The sequence below is a fragment of the Lepidochelys kempii genome, chromosome 7 (genome assembly GCF_965140285.1).
Source record: "Lepidochelys kempii isolate rLepKem1 chromosome 7, rLepKem1.hap1, whole genome shotgun sequence".
Lineage (NCBI taxonomy): Eukaryota > Metazoa > Chordata > Testudines > Cheloniidae > Lepidochelys > Lepidochelys kempii.
This window is the reverse complement of record NC_136386.1, coordinates 104,283,536-104,303,737: the sequence shown is the minus strand read 5'-3', so window position 1 is coordinate 104,303,737 and position 20,202 is coordinate 104,283,536.

Genomic DNA, 20,202 nt, shown 5'->3' with positions numbered 1-20,202 from the left:
AAGTGTGCATGTGTTTATATATATTTACATCTGCATTCATGCTTGCTGAGTATGTAATTCCAGCTTTGAATAAATGTGTTAGCAGCAACTAGTTAAATCACTAACTCGCTAGTTACATGTTTAATCCCCCCTCCCCCCCCGGGCTTGGAATACCTCTTAGATTACATGTGGGGGGTAGGGGGAATGAAGAGAGCCAGGAAAATGGCATGGCTTCTGCCCTCAACTGAAGCCAAGGCCACCCCATAGCGATGATTCCATTGGTTATAAATTGTGTCCTCACTGGAAAGTAAGCAGGTTAGAGCCCATGTTAAAGTGAAACCCATTCTTTAACCTATTCCCCCAGATGGTCAAGCACACCAAATTCAAAGCACATAGAATCTGAAGTTAAAGGTTTTTGTGTGTGGATGGTAAGGGGGTTTGGCTAAAACCCAGGTAAAAGCCAAGTTAAGTCTGCAGTGCATATATACCCATTGACTCAGTTGGACCTCAGGTCCCTTAACTGTCTTGTGTCCCTCTCCCCTTCTGAAAGTGGGGATAATATTAATGTGTATATCATAAGGGTGTGACATTAGCTAACATTTATGAAAACATCTGAAAAAGTAAAGTACTCTGTATGTGCTAAATATTCTTAATAATGAAGCATAATAGTTTTGTTTTGGAAGAATTCAGTATGGGGAATTACAATCTTCAAACTACATTTCCCCTGCAGTTTCATGATACAGTATATTTCTTCACTTTCTTCCTCTAAACAGCTGTGCTGTGGGAAGTGAGTTAGCTGCTGCTACTCATCCTGGAGGTGGCTGCATTATAGCAATTATTTTGTCAACAGGAGATTGAGAATCCTTGACACTTTTTGGGACTGGTCTTTTGGTCCTGCGCCAAAGCCCAGTGAAATCACTGGGAGTCTTTCTATTGATTTCAATTTAGCTTCAGGTCAAGCCCTATGTGAGGATTTTGAGAAGTAAATACATATCCACTAGGGACCAGGATAAGCCCTCCAACTTCTCTTTCCTTTACACTTAAAACAGATTTTAAAATGGGATTTTTAAAGATAAAATAATGCCTTAAACTTCAAAGACTTATAGCTGCTGCTATTTGGCACTATGTGTAAGGTTCCTGTTCAGAGGAAAGAGAAGTGAATCCACCAGTTTAGAATAGTTTGAAAGCAGGTAGTTATAGCCATTGTAGGATGTCTTTTTGGTCTGGAACATTTTATGAATTTATAAATGGAGACTGGGAAAAGTATTACCATGGAACAAGTTATACTCAATGCAGAAATGGCGGAAAATCCTGTAGAAGAGAGTATATGTGAAGTTATAGACAACTTAATAAAGGATCCTGTGTATCACAATTTTCACTGTACACGAGAAATGTGTAATGTTTTATAGAGGATTATATTTCTTGAGCTACTAATTCTGAAAACTCTTGGGTCACAAGATTTCTCTCTTTCATTTCCAGGATGTTGCCAGGGAATCGAGATAAAATCCAGAACAGAAACTCAGAGGAGTCTGGAACACTGTGCTACTTTCCACACTAAAGGGTTGATGCTGGAGTGAAGTCTACATTTGAAATGGGATATAACAGCTCTGTACCAGGCACCTCTATTATTTTACCATAAAATGAAATTGTCTTGGTATAGTTCCTACATACCCAAGACAGGAGAACCTGAGGACTAAACTTGTTGTTTAAATGCAGAAGTTCCCTTCCACTCAGAGATGGCTGTTGTGAAACTTCTTTTAATATCTGTTACAGGAGATTGCTCATATCTGGTGAACCATTTGAATTAGAGAACTGCCACCCCTACATTGCAGAAGCCTGGAAAAAGGGTTCCGGATTTGTGAAAAATCATAGTACTTTACAAGGTGCTTAAGACACAAATTAACCTCTTTTCTCTTCTATATGCATATGTTTGCACAAACTCCAAAACTCTGCTTTCATTATATTTCTAGACATAAGCCCTTACAGTTCTACAAATACTTGGTTTCCTAGCAGTCTGCTCTAGCAGATTTCTGCGCAGTAAAGCAGCTTTCTGTGGTGTAACTCACAAGGTGTACACACTGCCAAACCAGTTAGTGCGCAGAAACTGTGCAGTTGCAGGTCTGTAAAAAAGGCACTCCAATGAGAGGCATACACCTTTCTGTGCCAGGGCTACAGCGCTGCGGTGACAGTGTAGACACCCTGGTCGATTACAGCGTTGCAATTGGCCTCTGGGAGGTGTCCCACAATGCCTGTTCTCGCCTCTCTGGTCATCAGTTTGAACTCTACTGCCCTGCTCGCAGGTGACCAACCATGAGCCCCACCCCTCAAATTCCTTGGGAATTTTGAAAGTCCCCTTCCTGTTTGCTCGGTGACGCGTGCAGTGGTCTTAGAGCATCTTCCAGGTGACCATGCCTGCTCCATGCACCAGGCGATCCCCCGCTTGGAGCAATGCCGAGCTGCTGGACCTCATCAGCATTTGGAGAGAGGAGGCTGTCCAGTCACAGCTGCACTCCAGCCTTAGGAATTATGATACCTATGGACAGATTTCACGATGCATGACAGAGAAGGGCCATGACCGGGACACACTGCAGTGCAGGGTCAAAGTGAAGGAGCTGCAGAACGCCTACCACAAGGCGCAGGAGGTAAACTGCTGCGCCAGTCCTGCGCCCATGAGTTGCCGGTTCTACAAAGAGCTGAACACAATGCTTGGTGGCGACAACCACCTCCACTGCAAAGGCCACTATGGATACTTCGGTGGCTCGCTTGCCAGTTGAGAGTGGATCGAGCCAGGAGAAGGAAATTTGGACGAGAATGTGGAGGGGGAGAGGGACCCAGAGGCAGAGGATGACTCGGAGATCAGAGATGCATGCAGCTCTTCTCTACCCTGGAGGAGGCTAGCCAGTCACAGCTGTCAGAGCTTGGTGAAGCGCAAACAGGTGAGGAGGCCCCTGGTAGGTGGCTTTGATTTTGGGAATCGCTGAAGCAAGTTGTTGGGGGCAGAAGGGTTGCAGAAAGCAGGCTTGTGTCTGTATGATGCGTGAACCACCACATACCCTGTCTGAGTGGCGGTACAGGGTGTTGATTGACACGCTCACTTCATGGGAATCTGCCTCAGAGATCTCCATGAAACTGTCATGCAGATAGTGGGCAATCTGCTGCCACACGTTCTTTTGCAGAGCTGCTTTGTTTCTTGCCCCATTAAGGGTAACTTTTCTGGCGCCACTCTGCCATCACTGTGGTGGGGGGGTGGGGGTGGGAACATTGCTGCACATAGGTGAGTTGCATAAGGGCCAGGGCGGAAGCCACAGTCTTGGAGAAGACCCTCCCTTGATTCCCTGCTCACCCTCAGCAGTGAGATATCTTCCATAATGAATACAGCCTGTGGAAAATGTGGGGACAGTAATGATTATCAGGCCCCCACTATAGTGCTGGCTCTCCCCAAGAGCCAGGTGCCCATAGTACAGTACAGTCCTGAAACACTGATTTCCCCTGCCCCTGTGGGTACTCACCATTTAGGGGGTCTTGTGGCTCATGAGTGCTTGCCTGAGATCAGCCCGTTAGTGACAGTTATGTGAACAGTGGCTATGTTTTAAATCACTGAATCAGTGGTCTGTATATTGCAAACAATACTGCTTCTGTAAAATGTTGCGTTTTGGCTTCACAGATATGACCTTGGGAGCTCCACCTCTCTCTTTGTTATCAATGGCTGAATGGATGTGCAGAATTAGAAAGCGGCCACGAAAAACTAAAGAGGACTTTCTGTGTGATGTCATGGTGCTCTCCGTGGCCGAAAAACAAGAATTGAAGGAGTGGCGGAACAGAGAGAACAGGAACCGAAAGAAGAACACAGCGCACCAAAACAAAGACACGGAGTGGCTCTTAAAAATTATAGACTGCTAAGAGGACATGCTCCAGGCACTACTAGCACTGCAAACCGAGCAGCTCCGTGCCTGCCCTCTCCTGCAGCTGCTGTAGCAAACCTGTTTCCCATGCGCCCCCCAGACACTGCCAACACACTCTTATCAACCTCCTGGCTCCAGTCTGTACCTGCTGCATTCCACTCCTGCCCCATCACAGTCTAGCCCTGTGGACTCCCAGTACCCACTGCACTCAAGACCCATCCCTCTGCAGTTTAGCCATGCTGAAGTACAGTACTCGCTGCGCTTTACTCCAAATGACAAGGTTGCTTATGATACCTGGACATACACAAATCTTAAACCACCCTGGGACCCCACTCCTCCTGGGACCCTCCCTTCCCCAATCTCCCACAGTGCTGATTTTTTTTGTCTCTGTGCTCCGGTGGTTGTTTTTTAATAAAATAATTGTTTTGGCTTGAAAGCAATCTTTATTCCATTAATTGAAAGCAAACAGAGCCCTGCAAAGCAACAGGCAATTTTCTTAAACCTTCACAGTGCGTTGTCTGCACCAATCACAATCACCTCCTAACAGTACAAGCACTGCACTCCTTAGCATAGCAACAAATATTAGTGGCTTTCAGCTTCAAATTGCTGCACGCAGCTATAAGCATAGGAATATTGTCATGGGCCAGGTCCAGCCTCTCATATAGGCAGCGCCAGCGGGCCTTTAAACAGCCAAAAGCACACTCAACAGTCATTCTGCACTTGCTCAGCCTGTTGTTGAACTGCTCCTTGCTGCTGTCCAGTTTCCCCATGTATGGCTTCAAAAGCCCCAGCATTAAAGGGTAGGCAGGGTCTCCCAGGATCACAATGGGCATTTCGACTTCCCCTACAGTGATTCTCTGGTCTGGGAAGAAAGTCCCTGCTTGCAGCTTCCTGAACAGGCCAGTGTTCCAAAAGATGTGTGCGTCATGCACTTTTCCGGACCAGCCTGCGTTAATGTCTGTGAAACACCCATGGTAACCCACAAGTGCCTGGAGAATCATTGAGAAATACCCCTTCTGATTAATGTACTCGGTGGCTAGATGGTCTGGTGCCAGAATTGGAATATGCATGCCATCTATTGCCCCCCTGCAGTTAGGGAAGCCCATTTGTGCAAAGCCATCCACAATGTTATGCACGTTGCCCAGAGTCATGGTCTTTCAGAGCAGGATGCAATTAATGGCCCTGCACACTTCTGTCAACACGAGTCCCAACAGTCAACTTTCCCACTCCGAACTGGTTAGCGACTGATCAGTAGCGGTCTGGAGTAACCAGCTTCCACAGTGTAATCGGCACACTCTTCAACGACAGGGCAGCTCTCATTCTCATGTCTTTGTGCTGCAGGGCTGGGGCGAGCTCATCACACAGTCCCATGTATGTGGCTTTCCTCATCCAAAATGTTCTGCAGCCACTGGTCACCATCCCAGATGTGTATGATGATATGATCCCACCACTCAGTGCTTGTTTCCCGAGCCCAAAAGCAGCATTCCACAGTGGTCAGCACCTCCGTGAATGCCACAAGCAATCTCGTGTCATAGCTACTACGCATGGCAAGATCAATGTCACACTCCTCTTGCCTTTGTCGTTTCAGGAATAACTCCACTGCCACTCGTGAAGTGTTAGTGAGAGCGAGCAGCATAGTGGTCAACAGTGCGGGATCCGTTTCTGCAGACCGAAGAGGCAGAGCGCGCAGTACACAAACAGTTGAAAGATGGCACCAAATGCACATGGAAGCACAGGGATGCAAAGCAATGCATCACGGGGCATTGGGACAGGAGCCGGGATGCCCCACGACCCTCCTCCACCTTCCCACAACTCTTAGCGGCAGAAGAGGAAGAGATGCTCTGTGGGATAGTTGCTCAGAGTGCACCACTCCAAATACTGCTGCAAGTGCCGCAAGTATGAACACTCTATAGCGCAGGCTGCTGGCGGTTTGAACACACAACAGTGGTTTCCCTTCAGTGCTCTCCAAGCGGCGCTGTAACTGCCGCCGACGTAACAGAATTTTCTTGTTCCTTTCAATGTTTTCATAGTACAACACTTTTAGACATGTAAATTAGCAGGAGCTTGAGGATTTCACATCAAGGTAGCCTCATAACACCGTAATCACTCTGCCACTGGTGTAGTGGCATGTTTGGTTGATTCTTGGTGGATGGTGGTGTTGTAGTATAGTGAAAAGAAGATGAGGTTGATGGCTGCCCATATATGAAGGGAGTCTAGTCTCCTGTGTGCTTTGATTTTCCTTTTATGTTATAGCGAGATTATGGATTTTAATTTGTTTCTGACACAATTTTGTCTCCAGTCAGTTGTAGATTTGTTTTACCTTTATGGAGATGTTTCAGGCCTCCCCAGCCAGTTCACATGATGTGTATCAGCTTTTCTAATGGCAATGCTTCTTGTCATTCATAGAATCATAGAATATCAGGGTTGGAAGGGACCTCAGGAGGTCATCTAGTCCAACCCCCCGCTCAAAAGCATGACCAATCCCCAATTAAATCATCCCAGCCAGGGCTTTGTCAAGCCTGACCTTAAAAACTTCTAAGGAAGGAGATTCCACCACCTCCCTAGGCAACACATTCCAGTGTTTCACCACCCTCCTAGTGAAAAAGTTTTTCCTAATATCCAACCTAAACCTCCCCCACTGCAACTTGAGACCATTACTCCTTGTCCTGTCCTCTTCTACCACTGAGAATAGTCTAGAACCATCCTCTCTGGAACCACCTCTCAGGTAGTTGAAAGCAACTATCAAATCCCCCCTCATTCTTCTCTTCCGCAGACTAAACAATCCCAGTTCCCTCAGCCTCTCCTCATAAGTCATGTGTTCCAGACCCCTAATCATTTTTGTTGCCCTTCGCTGGACTCTTTCCAATTTATCCACATCCTTCTTGTAGTGTGGGGCCCAAAACTGGACACAGTACTCCAGATGAGGCCTCACCAATGTCGAATAGAGGGGGACGATCACGTCCCTCGATCTGCTCGCTATGCCCCTACTTATACATCCCAAAATGCCATTGGCCTTCTTGGCAACAAGGGCACACTGCTGACTCATATCCAGCTTCTCGTCCACTGTCACCCCAGGTCCTTTTCCGCAGAACTGCTGCCTAGCCATTCGGTCCCTAGTCTGTAGCTGTGCATTGGGTTCTTCCGTCCTAAGTGCAGGACCCTGCACTTATCCTTATTGAACCTCATCAGATTTCTTTTGGTCCAATCCTCCAATTTGTCTAGGTCCCTCTGTATCCTATCCCTGCTCTCCAGCGTATCTACCACTCCTCCCAGTTTAGTATCATCCGCAAATTTGCTGAGAGTGCAATCCACACCATCCTCCAGATCATTTATGAAGATATTGAACAAAACTGGCCCTAGGACCGACCCCTGGGGCACTCCACTTGACACCAGCTGCCAACTAGACATGGAGCCATTGATCACTACCCATTGAGCCCCACAATCTAGCCAACTTTCTACCCACCTTATAGTGCATTCATCCAGCCCATACTTCTTTAACTTGCTGACAAGAATACTGTGGGAGACCATGTCAAAAGCTTTGCTAAAGTCAAGAAACAATACATCCACTGCTTTCCCTTGATCCACAGAACCAGTAATCTCATCATAGAAGGCGATTAGATTAGTCAGGCATGACCTTCCCTTGGTGAATCCATGCTGACTGTTCCTGATCACTTTCCTCTCACGTAAGTGCTTCAGGATTGATTCTTTGAGGACCTGCTCCATGATTTTTCCAGGGACTGAAGTGAGGCTGACTGGCCTGTAGTTCCCAGGATCCTCTTTCTTCCCTTTTTAAAGATTGGCACTACATTAGCCTTTTTCCAGTCATCCGGGACTTCCCCCCTTCGCCACGAGTTTTCAAAGATAATGGCCAATGGCTCTGCAATCACAGCCGCCAATTCCTTTAGCACTCTCGGATGCAACTCGTCCGGCCCCATGGACTTGTGCACGTCCAGATTTTCTAAATAGTCCCTAACCACCTCTTTCTCCACAGAGGGCTGGCCATCTATTCCCCATGTTGTGATGCCCAGCGCAGCACTGACCTTTAAAGAAATCAGGGAAGGCTTTCTCTATTGCTCTCCCTATCTTTCCCTTCTGCTTTAGTTTTTGCTTCTAACTTCCCTTCTTGTAGTTCTTTATCTACTGATTCCTCTCTCTTTGTTTTCCTTGACTTTCTCCCTTTTTTCTCCACTTCTCCTTCTCTTCCCTTCTCTGTCATTTTGCTATGACAAACCTGGAGTGATCTGTGCTGTGCTGGCCATCTGGGATGGGAAGATACTCCCACCTCATGAAGTCTCCAAATTGTAGGCAGTCTCTGGATTCCAGCACCTGCTGGCCTATTTATGTATCTATGTATGTTACTTCACTGTTGACAATGCGCCCCAGAATCCTTTGTCCTTAGAATATCTGTCCAGCTGAGAAAGGGCTCTAGGAATCCCTGGTCATTCTGGTCTTAAAGAACCAATGAGTTGAGATGCCCTATTATTATGTGATTGTGCCATCTTCCCTTCCTTCTATTTCAGTGGAAGTATAAGAATACTAAGAATAATTGTGTATTAAAATATTCTAAACCAGTGCTCCAATGGTGATAGCCAAATATCCCCTTAAGCCTCATCTCTACATAGCTGGCGACATACCAGTTTTCTAACTCTTGATCTCCTTTGGTACTTTGTTGTCTTTTTTTAAACAATATTTTTTCTCTCCTCTGTGCCCTTCCCTAGTGGGTGACATGTTGCTTGAAGCGATCAGGGGCCTACATGGCTGGTTCCATGGACATGCACTACTTGTGCTTTTGTAGTAGATCCTGTGGTGGGTGAAAAAGGAGAAAATATTTAAGCCAGTAGACTGCTGCTAGAACCTACATGTGAGCTGATCCTACATCTGACTGCCTTCTGGAAAAGGAGGGAAAGTGACTGGCTTTTCTGTCATTGCTTTCCCCACAGGAACATACATACACTGGGGAGGTAAAAGGCATTAAAGCTGAAGATTGTTTGTTTAGCTTCCCCCATCTGATTGCTCCTCTGGTCTCCCTTCTCCCCTATCCTGATTAATCTGGCTTGAGATTGTCTTTTATTTTTCCAGTTCAGTTGTGTTATCAAGCAGTAAAGATCGGAGGAAAGGGGGAAGGATCTGATGGTCCATGCCTGAGCCATCAGTCAGAGAAACTTTTGAGAGTAGATGCCTGGGAAAGGAGGGGGAAATGTGGTTCTAAAACTCCCTCCTGCAGGATGTTCTCCAAGAACAGTCCAAAAACAGAGCCTAACTGAAGAGCTGAATAGCAAAAACAACTCCCCCTTAAGGCCATGAGGCTGGAGCTTAGGGAGTGTTTATTTCCTCCTCAATAGTTGCGAGGCTAGTGTTTGAGGAGAAGGAGATCTTTTCTCCTTCAGCAGTTAAAGAGGAGTTTGATAAATTTGAAGCTTGTTGATAAAGACAATAAGTCCCTGGCATAGCAACCTGGAGGGAAACCCTGCCCTGTCTCCTTTCCCAACAGCTGTAGGTTGGTTTTCTAGCTAGGACATTTCCCTAGACATCACTAGCTGACCATTAATCTCTGTCTTGTAGAGTAAGTCCTCTGAGTAGTAGGCATCCGGCAAATTCTTCAAGCTTTAGCTACAAAAGCAGTATTGTTTTGTTTAAAAGTGAATGGGGAAGGAGAGGGAGGGATTTTCCCAATATGTGAAGCACAAACATATGAAGGACATTGGTGGCAAGAGCTTTGATGACCTAAGAGGAAGGGAAGGAGGGACTTGGGGAGAGGATGGAAGGAGGAAAATGAATCAAACTGTCTTTAAACCTTTCTACAAACTATTTCCCTCTCAAAACTATAGTGTCAACAACCTCATTTTCTTTGGTTTATGGTGGGTATCTTTTTCTTCTCTTTCATCTAAGCATATGAGTTTAGTTGTCAGTCTTTGTTGCAGGCAAACAGTTTGAAAATTCTGAGTAAAGAGATGGTTGGAACAGAAGGATTATAGTAGCCAGTCAGAATAGGGAGCATTGCATATTCACAACTTGGTTACTGAGAAATAACCATATGATGATTATACAAATATCTGCATTGTGATTGGTTGTGAGTGTGAGTTGCCTAATCACTACACTCTGGCTGGCAGCTAGTATTAAATAGAGTGAAGGGAAATGAGTAACTGAGAAATCTGTAGTTATGCATCACTAACTGTATAGAATCCTTGCACTCTGGCTGAGACAATTCCATCTCATCCTAATATCCCATATTGGTATAGAAGGAAGCAATTTTGTAACTTGTTTCTTTCCTTAATGTACCCTCAAGCTGATTGATGCTCTCAGCCATTACATGCAACTTGTAGCAATAATAGAAATGTAGGACTGGAAAGGACCTTAATAGGTTACCTAGTCCAGTCCCCTGCACTGAGACAGGACTAAGTATTATATAGACAATCCCTGACAGGTATTTGTCTAACCTGTTCTTAAAACTGCAATAATGGAGATTCCACAACCTTCCTAGATAATTTATTCCAAATCTTAATCACCCTTACACTTAGGAAGTTTCTCCTAACGTCTAAGCTAAATCTGTCTTGCTGCAATTTAAGCCCCTTTACTTTCTGTCCTGTCCTCAGTGGTTAAGGAGAACAATTTTCACCCTTCTCCTTATAACAACCTTTTATATACTCGAAGATTGTTATCATGTCTCCCCTCAGTCTTCACTTCTCCAGACTAAACAAACCCAATTTTTTCAATCTTTCCTCATGGGTCACATTTTTTAGACTTTTAATCATTTTTGTTGCTCTCCTCTGGACTTTCTTCAGTTTGTCCACATCTTTCCTGAAGTATGTTGCCCAGAGCTGGACACAGTAGTCCAGCTGAAACTTTATCAGTGTTGTGTAGAGTGCAAGAATAACTTTTTGTTTCCTGCTTATATCACTCCTGTTAAAAATTCCTTGAATGATGTTCGCTTTCTTTGCAACAGTATTAAATTGTTGACTCATGTTTAGTTTGTGATCCACTGTAACCCCCAGATCCTCTTCTGAAGTACTCTTTCCTAGACAGTTATTTCCCATTTTGTATTTGTGCAATTGATTATTCCTTTCTAAGTGTAGTACTTTGCATTTGTCCTTGTTGAACTTCATCCAATTTATTTCAGACTATTTCTCCAGTTTGACAAGATAATTTTGAATTCTAATCCTGTCTTCCAAAGTGCTTGCAACCCCTCCCAGTTAAGTATTATCCACAGACTTTAGGAGTGTACTCTCTATGCCATTATCCAAATCATTTATGAACATATTGACTAAAACCAGACCTAGGACAGATCCCTGTGAGACCCCACTCCATATGCCCTTCCAGTTTGACTCTGAACCATTGATAACTACTTTCTGAGTATGGTTTTCCAAACAGTTGTGCATCTACCGTATAGTCAGTTCATCTAGGCTATAGTTCCCTAATTTGCTTATAAGAAAGTCATATGAGACAGTATCAAAAGCCTTACTAAAGTTGAGATAGAGCACATTTACTGCTTCCCCCATCCACAAATCTTGTTACCCTGTCAAATAAGGATATTAGGTTGGGTGTACATTATTTGTTCTTAACAAATCCATGTTGACTGTTACTTATCACCTTATTATCTTCTAGATGCCTACAAAGTGACTGTTCAGTTATTTGCTCCATTATCTTTCTGGGCACCAAAGTTAAGCTGACTAGTCTATAATTTCTTGGGTTGTCCTTGACCTTTCCCCCCCTTTTTATAGATAAGTACTAAACATTTGCCCCTTTCCCATTCTCTAGGATCTCTCCTGTCCTCCATGAGTTCACAAAGATGAATTGCTAATGGATCAGAGATCTCTTCAGCCAGTTTCTTAAGTATTCTAGGATGTATTTCATTAGACCCTCATGACTTGAAGACATCTAACTTGTCGACATACTTCTTAACCTGTTTCTTTCCCTATTGTAGACTCAGATCTTCACTATGTTAGTCCATTCACTGCTAAGCTTTTTGGTGAAAGGCGTTTAACATTGTTGTGTTTTCTTTTATTTTCTTTCCTTTCTCACTGAATAATGAGCCTACTATGTCCTTGGTTGTCTTCTTGATTCTAATATATTTGTAAAATGTTTTCTTGTTATCCTTTATGTCGTCAGCTAGTTTAATCTCATTTTGTGCCTTGACCTTTCTAATTTTGTCCAGACATGCTTATGTTGGCTTTTTTTAAATATTGTAGCCCTGCTTGCTTCCTTTATTATATCCTTTCTTATGGGTTTGTTGTTTGTTTTATTATAATAGATAATAGAGTTATAGCTTTGTATTACAGTGGTTTTGGCAGTAATGCAAGGACTGTATGAGCTAAAGCAAGGTATCGTACATATGTTTGTGGCCTTTGGCATAGATAACTGGCCTATGAAGTGCTCTCTGTAAACTTAACAGATACATCACAAAGAACATGGAAATCACCACCACCACCAAACTGATTCAGGCCAGAACTAACAGAAGTGAGAATGAGCTACTTGGCATTAATACATCTGAATATGTCAGCCTATAGAGTAAGTGTAACGCTGATAGACCCCGGTTGTCGTCGGGTGGGATCGAAGCTGGGACCTCTGGAGCTTAGTGCATGAGCCTCTACCGCATGAGATAAAAGCCAACTGGCTGTTAGCTAAGGCTGTAGAGCAGACTCATTTAATCTCTCTCTTTAAGTGGTCTCAGTGCCACTAGATGCGACAGAACACCACACCCAGATGGTGTGTGGGTTACATAAGCACCCCCGATATTATGTGGATCAGGAAATTGAGTTCGGAAATGGAAGGTGGGCACATAGTGCTCAGGCTCTATAAGAGGGGCAAACCACCATATTGTTAAGTTAGTTTTTAAGTTAGGTTTTCGGTTAGTTTTTCTTGTGTCTTTCTATAGATTTCTAGCTCTCTAGCGTCTCCTAAGTTTTTCATCTTCCACTTGATAATTGGAGAACCTTGGACTCTTTTGGCATGCCAGAGGTGAGGCTGGTCCTTTGTCTCTTACCACTAGGCTATCAAGGAAGGGAGTGAGTATATTAATCTAGGAAGCTTTATAGTAAATGATACCACATGTACCTCTAAAATCAGGCAACAATATTCATCCTTTGTAATTTGACCTACTTATTTTCCTAACAGATGTCTGGGTAGTTGAAGTCCCCCATTACCACCATGTCCTGTGCTTTGGATGATTTTCCTTTTTAATTCTGGTTGATTTCTTTTCCATTTGATTACTATTCCATTTATGTCAATAAGAGTCTTTAAGGCTGTATTTTATTTTCAAATTGAGTGTCCTTGTCATACATCCTGAGGATCCTTGCAAGACTCTGGGTAGCCTGATTCTGGGACAAGAACCCTATTATCTTCTGATCAGATCAATTGGCGAGCCTATAACCTTTATTATATAAACTATAATATTAATCCCCTAAAAATCAGGCAACAATATTCATCCTTTGTCATTTGACCTACTTTACACTTTTTGTATGACTCTTTTTTTGATTTTCAGGTCATTGATGATCTTCTGGTTAAGACAGTTTGGTTTTTACCATACTTCCTATCTTTACTGCATGTTGGGATAGGTTACTCTTGTGCCCTTAATAATGTCTCTTTAAAAAACTACCAGCTTTCCTGAATTCTTTTTTCCCTTAGACTTGCTTCCCATGCGATTGTACCTACCAATTCTCTGAGTTTGCTAAAGTCTGTCTTCTTGAAGTCTCTTGTCTTTATTCTGTTGTTTTCCCTCCTAACATTCCTTAGAATGACAAACTGTATCATTTCATGATCAATTTCACCCAAATGCCTTCAATCTTCAAATTTTTAACCAGTTCCTCCCTCTTTGTCAGAATAAAATCTAGAACAGCCTGTCCTCCAGTTGCTTTCTCCACCTTCTGCAGTAAAATGTTGTCTCCGATGCATTCCAATAACTTGTTGGATAATGGGTGTCCTGCTGCATTATTTTCCTAACACACATCTGGGTAGTTGAAGTCCCCCATCACCACCATGTCTTGTGCTTTGGATGATTTTGTTAGTTGTTTAAAAAAAGTCTCATCCACCTCTTCTTCCCAGTAAGGTGGTCTATAATAGACTCCTACTATAACATCACCCTTGTTTCTTTCTCTTTTTATCCTTATTATGAGATTTTCAATGGATCTACCTCCCACTTCTATCTCATCCTCAGTGCAAGTGTGTACATGTTTGATATACAAGAAAGCACATCCTGCTGTTTTTTTGTCTGTACACTTCTGTACCAATATTCCAGTCATATGAATTATCCCACCAAGTCTCTCTGATGCTAATTATGTCATAATTGTGATTATTTGGTAGTATTTCTAAAGTTCTTCCTGTTTATTTCCCATACTTCTTGCATTAATATAGACATCTAAAATGGTCATTAGATTTCCCCTCTATGTTCTCTCTTGTCTCTCCTTTCTCCCTGTGAGGATTGCCCATGTTCCCTCCAGATTCTGACCCTTCACCAGGTCTCTATGTTTTGGACTTACCTGTGGGCTTTTTTCTCTTTCCCTGGGGGAACCTAGTTTAAAGCCTACCTAGGCTTAGCCAGTCAGTATCCAAAGATACTCTTCCCCTTCCTTCACAGGTGGACCCCATCTCTGCTCAGCAGTCCTTCTCTGAACATCATCCCATGGTTGAGTATTTTACAATACTCTGTTGTAACATGTTTCAATGCTTGCTTCCTAAATATTGATTCCTGTGCTATTTATTCATTTACAAGCACATTTAATCAGAACAGGAACTTGAGAGATGATAGAGGGAGTGAGGAAGAAAGCTTAGTTAAGTGAGCATTGGAAGCACTGAAGGAATGGGGCATCTGAAGATTTGAGGAACTGAGCAGAGCTGTGCAGCAAAAGGTAATTTCATTGTGCAGATGATTTCAAAATTTGGTTTCATTCTGATTAGGAATGAAAACCAAACATTTTTAAATTCTTCCTGACAGAGAACTGAGGCCTGGGCAGTCCACCTGACAGGCTGCCATAGACTCACAGATCCTGGAAACTGGTCCTGTGGTCTTAAGATACATGCAGGATTCACTTTTGATAATAGTGGTTTTGATCAATATTTAAAGGAATATTTTGACAATACATTTAACCATTTCTGCTAGTCTGTGTTTACACATATCTACTTTATTACATGAAATGTTTCCATTTTGCAAAATAACCATGTAATTTATTTACAAAACAATCATTTTCTGTTTCTAAAGTTACTTAAATGATATAACTTGTTAATTCTGTTGCCATAAAGTTTCCTCTTTCCTGTGTGACAAAATTCAGTGCCTGCCTTGTGTTACTGTTTCACCTTTTAGGGATTTGATTCCAGATTCCATTAAGTTCTTTCCAGAGACATCCAGAATTTATCTTGCAATCCTGCTAATGTAGTTCACTGAGTTATATTTTACCAGAAATCTAGCTGTTTCCATGGAAAGCTGGATAACTTGCTGAAAGATTTAGGAAATACCTTGAAAGAGCTGAAAGTGATAATTTATTCAAAACTATAAATTCCGTTTGCTTTTATATAATCCTGATCTTTCCACCCTGTCTAATCTAAAACAGTTATTTCTGTATATTTTATGTGGTTAAATATTTGAAAGAGTACTAGGGATTTACCTTCACATTCACCATTCTTTTAGATAACTTCCTTGTCAAATCCTTATCTAACATGCTCAGAGCAAGTTTTCTGAATTACTTCTAATCACAAAGACCAGGGGAAGTAAATAGGTATCCACTAAGGATAGAAATATTTCTTTAAGATGACTTGTCCAAGATCATCTTGGATCTCATATCTGGCTGTGTGACAAGAAAATATGGTTGTCCTCATTTTTGTGTAGCTAAATATAATTAAGCCTTGATATGCTTGCCAATGTGTAGAGTAGGGCACCACTTGCTGAGTGGAGACAGACTTTAGCAAAGACGCAGGCTGGGAAGGGCAAATGATCCATTTTCTTCTGCTGCTGAAAAGTGTTTATAGCAAACCAGTTTCCTTGTAAAGAGAGACAAAGTTTCATTTCAGTCTTTGAAAATAATTACATTTGGCTTACCCTGACTTGAGTCCTGGTCTGCTGGACAATGGGATTTTTCCTAGTGTGAGTGATCTGTGCTGTGGTGCATTCATTATTGGGTACCTTTCCCTTACCCCAAATGATTGTGAAGGAAATGATTTAGCTGTGTAAGGCACTGTTACCCAGTCCATCATTTAGCCAGCAGATGGCTCCATACTTCCTAGTACTGTACAGGCAAAAGGAAGTAACATGCTGAAGTCAGAGGGGATCAGAGTTGGAGAGAAACTAGAGGCTGTGTGGAGGAGGTGGTCAATGGTAGCCTGGAATCCATAGAGGAAAAATTAAGTATGAGGCAGCCTGGGAGTTAAGACTGAAAAAGTGAGAGCTGGGTGAATAAACAACCTGTTGCTGTGAGGGAGCCAGCAAGAGTAGCAGCTAGAGGAGGATACAGGCCATTGGCCCGCAAGCAAGAGACAAAAGATGTGCAGATGGCAGAAAACAGCATGGAGATGCCCCTTCAAAAGAACTGAATTCTGGCTGGTGGGATCAGGCCAGTGTTTGATTACCATCTGAGAGAGGGGATGGGCCTGAAGTAGTACCACGGGAGCTGAGTTAGGAACTGTTGGGTTGACCACTTGCCATAACTGATGAAATCATTGTCCTGAGAATGCTTTAACACTTACAGTCTGGCAGCCCTGGTAAGCAATCCTTCTTTTAACTACTCAAAACATGTGTGCATGGGGACCCAAAGTATGGAGTCTATACAGTCTAGTATCTATAGCAGGGGTTCTCGCAACACATTTTTTGGTGGCCTCAGAGTGTGGCCCCCAACTCTTGCTGGTGGCTGCACTGACAATTTTTCCTAAAATTATTTATTTTTCCAAAAGTAGATAAAGTAATATGCACATACATACATCCGAATCGTTGTAATTTATTTATGTAAGGTTTGGGGGGGGGGTTGCGGACTCAATAATAAAAATAATGTACAGTTATATCTATTCTTTACTGGACCTGCATGCAGATGTGGTTGCCTCATCTCAAAAAAGATATATTGGAATTGGAAAAGGTTCACAAAAGGGCAACAAAAATGATTAGGGGTATGGAACGGCTGCTATATGAGGAGAGATTAATAAGACTGGGACTTTTCAGCTTGGAAAAGAGATGAGTAAAGGGGGGATATGATAGAGGTTCATAAAATCATGACTGGTGTGGAAAAAGTAAAAAAGGAAGTGTTATTTACTCCTTCTCATAACACAAGAGCTAGGGGCCACCAAATAAAATTAATAGGCAGCAGGTTTAAAACAAGCAAAAGGAAGTATTTTTTCACACAATGCACAGTCAACCTGTGGAACTCCTTGCCAGAGGATGTTGTGAAGGGCAAGACTATAACAGGGTTCAAAAAAAATGAGATAAATTCATGGAGCATAGATCTATCTATGGCTATTAGCCAGGATGGGCAGGGATGGTGTCCCTAGCCTGTGTTTGCCAGAAGCTGGGAATGGGCAACAGGGGATGGATCACTTGATAATTCCCTGTTCTGTTCATTCCCTCTGGGGCATCTGGCATTGGCCCCCATCAGAAGACAGGATACTTGGCTTCATGGACCTTTGGTCTGACACAGTACGGCCATTCTTATGTTCTTATGACCTAACAGAATAGAAGCACAAATAAGGTGCTTTGCACGTTTTTATCTTTTTTATGATTGTTTCTTTTGCTTTTTTGGTAAAGTTGGTTGTCTCTGCAATTCTGAAGTAAATTTAAAAATGCTTTGACATAAAGAAGTCCAAATAATAATGAAAAAAACATATCTGGAAATTGTTCCACATTTTTTATTTCAGAAACAGACAAAAAAATCCAATCCAGTAATAATGATAATATTAACAACAAACATAATCCTATTATTTTGTATTTTAGAAATACAGTGTGATAATAAAAGTTCTGGGTTTTACCACATCCATTGTGTGGCTCAGATTACTTGCAAAATCTCAGCAGCTCTTTGAAAGGAAAGTCTGCAGGATCTCAAGTCTCCTGTGAAATTAGAAGAGAAGCTTCGAGGTTGCCATCAGTGAGGTGGTTTTGGTACTTGTTTTTCTGGAAATGAAGTGCACTGAATGTTCTCTCACACAGCACAGTAGTAGAAAACAGGGACAAGAAAAGCAAAGCAACTTTAGCCAGGGGCTTGTAGGTTTGTAGGTGTCCTCAAACAGGTACACATTACTCCAGAACTCCTGTACTGTAACAGCAGGTTGACAGAAGTATGTTTTCATTCTTGAATCACTGCACATTATCAGCATGAGGAACTTGAGATTCCTTAAATCCAAAGAGTCAAAGAAAGCTAATCTGTCTTGCAAGGCAGTTTGTTTGTTTGCAGCCAACAAAGCTGAACCAGAATTGTTGAATGGGTCAGTCACAAAGGTGTACTGATGAAAAAGTTTCCCTCACTGGAACAAATTTCAAGATCCTCAGGTATTCAGCTACAGCTGAGTCAACTTTTTGCTGCAGGTTCTCATCCTGACTCCTGAGAAACTGACTAAGCTTGTCAATAACTGAAAAGTCCTGTTCTTGTAGGTGCTGGACTATGTCAGTGATTGTCATTCTAAATGTTTTAATTATTTCAGTGCTATCAAATATTGTTAGCTGAGGTTTCTGAAGCTTCAAGGAAACAAGCTTTGGTAAAAACTCTTTCAAAAAGAGCAGGCAACCATGTATTCTGGATCTTGTAGTTTTTGGGACAGTTCCAGTGAAACTTTATTCAGAACCTCAACAAGCTCTTCCCAGAGCTCAAACAGCCTCTGTACATTGTCATTAAAACTAAACCAGTGGACTGGTTTGTAATTCAGCAGCACCTTGTGTGTTTCACAACCCATTGCACATACAGTTGCAAATCTCCCTTTATTGACACTGTTGAGAATGTTGACAGCATTGATGCATTTTTTCACTATGGATTCAACCTCATCCATACTTTTCATTGAAGCTTTGCTGGCAAGTACTTCTTGGTGGGCAAAGCAGTGAAACAAAAAAAGTTTTGGAGTGCACCTTTCTTGGAAACAGTTCAGCACCTCTACTTGTGCACTTTGCATAGCTGCTGCCCCATCAGCTGTCAAACCACAGAGCTAACATGACACGCCAGCCACTTTCAAAAAACGTGTTTGCCAGTAGGCCTATTTCTAAGGCTCACATGACATAAAACACCTTCAGAAAAACAATGGCGATCACAGTCGAAAAAGCTAACACATGATTACCTTGGGATTCCTCGTGACATCAAGGCTCTCATCCAAGCACTGACTGTAGAAAGGGCTTGCTGCGACTTTTCCAGCTATTTTCATTTTGTAGAAAATTCACCAGGTCTCTTGTAGTCCTCTGTAATGTGTCAGTGCTCAGTGGTATCTCTCTGAAAAGCTTACTTTCTGGTTCTACAGCCAGAACAATTTTTTTCAGGAGTTCTCCATCTCTGAATGGTTTCCTTGCTTGCCCCAAAAGTAGTGCAACTTTAAAAGTAGCCACTTGAATCTGATCCGCTTCATACAAAAAATATTTGAGCCGCCGCTGTTGTCTTTCAAACTTGGTTTTTGCATCACGTAACAGCTTGCGTCTCTGAAACTCGTGGTAATTCTGTTCAAGTACCTCTGCATGAGTGCTATAATGATGTTGCATTGCATAAATTTTGATTTGATGAATTTCTCTCTTACAAACAGCGCACACTGCAACTTGCTCAGAAATGGATTCAGATAGCTTCAGAAACACAAAAAACTGCATTTCCCACAGGTCTTGAAATGTTTGTTTTTATTCCTTTCATGTTCTGCTTTACTTAGCAGGAGGTGGTTCCTGTGGGACCATCTCTGTATCACATTATGGGGCACTATCTGGCACTGATTTTTTGAAATACTTTCTGATACCCATTTGTGTCTTTAACTCTTTTGCCTTCTGCCATAAAGAATCTCAGCCTACTCAAACACCACGCAGAAATCTTGCTGACCATGAGGTAGACCAACAGTAGTGAGAGATGTACAAACACAGTGTGAATATGTTTTGTGATTTGAAAGGAAACCACATCTACGTAATTCAGCTCTGCCTGCACTGTAGCAATATTTAGAAGGGAATTAATCTGCATTATAATTTATGGTGTTTACAAGGCAACTTTAAAACTTTACATCTCAGCGATTGTTGGGGTGCTCTGGCCTGGTGCATAGGAGTATTTTGACTTTTATATTTGGGGGAGCAGGGTGGTATGGGTTTAACCAGAACTGAACAGGGTCTTATGCGTGAGTGATGTGGACAACCGCCCATGGTGCCATGGTGGGGGGAGTGCCAGGGACAAGAGGCAAGGAGTGTGGC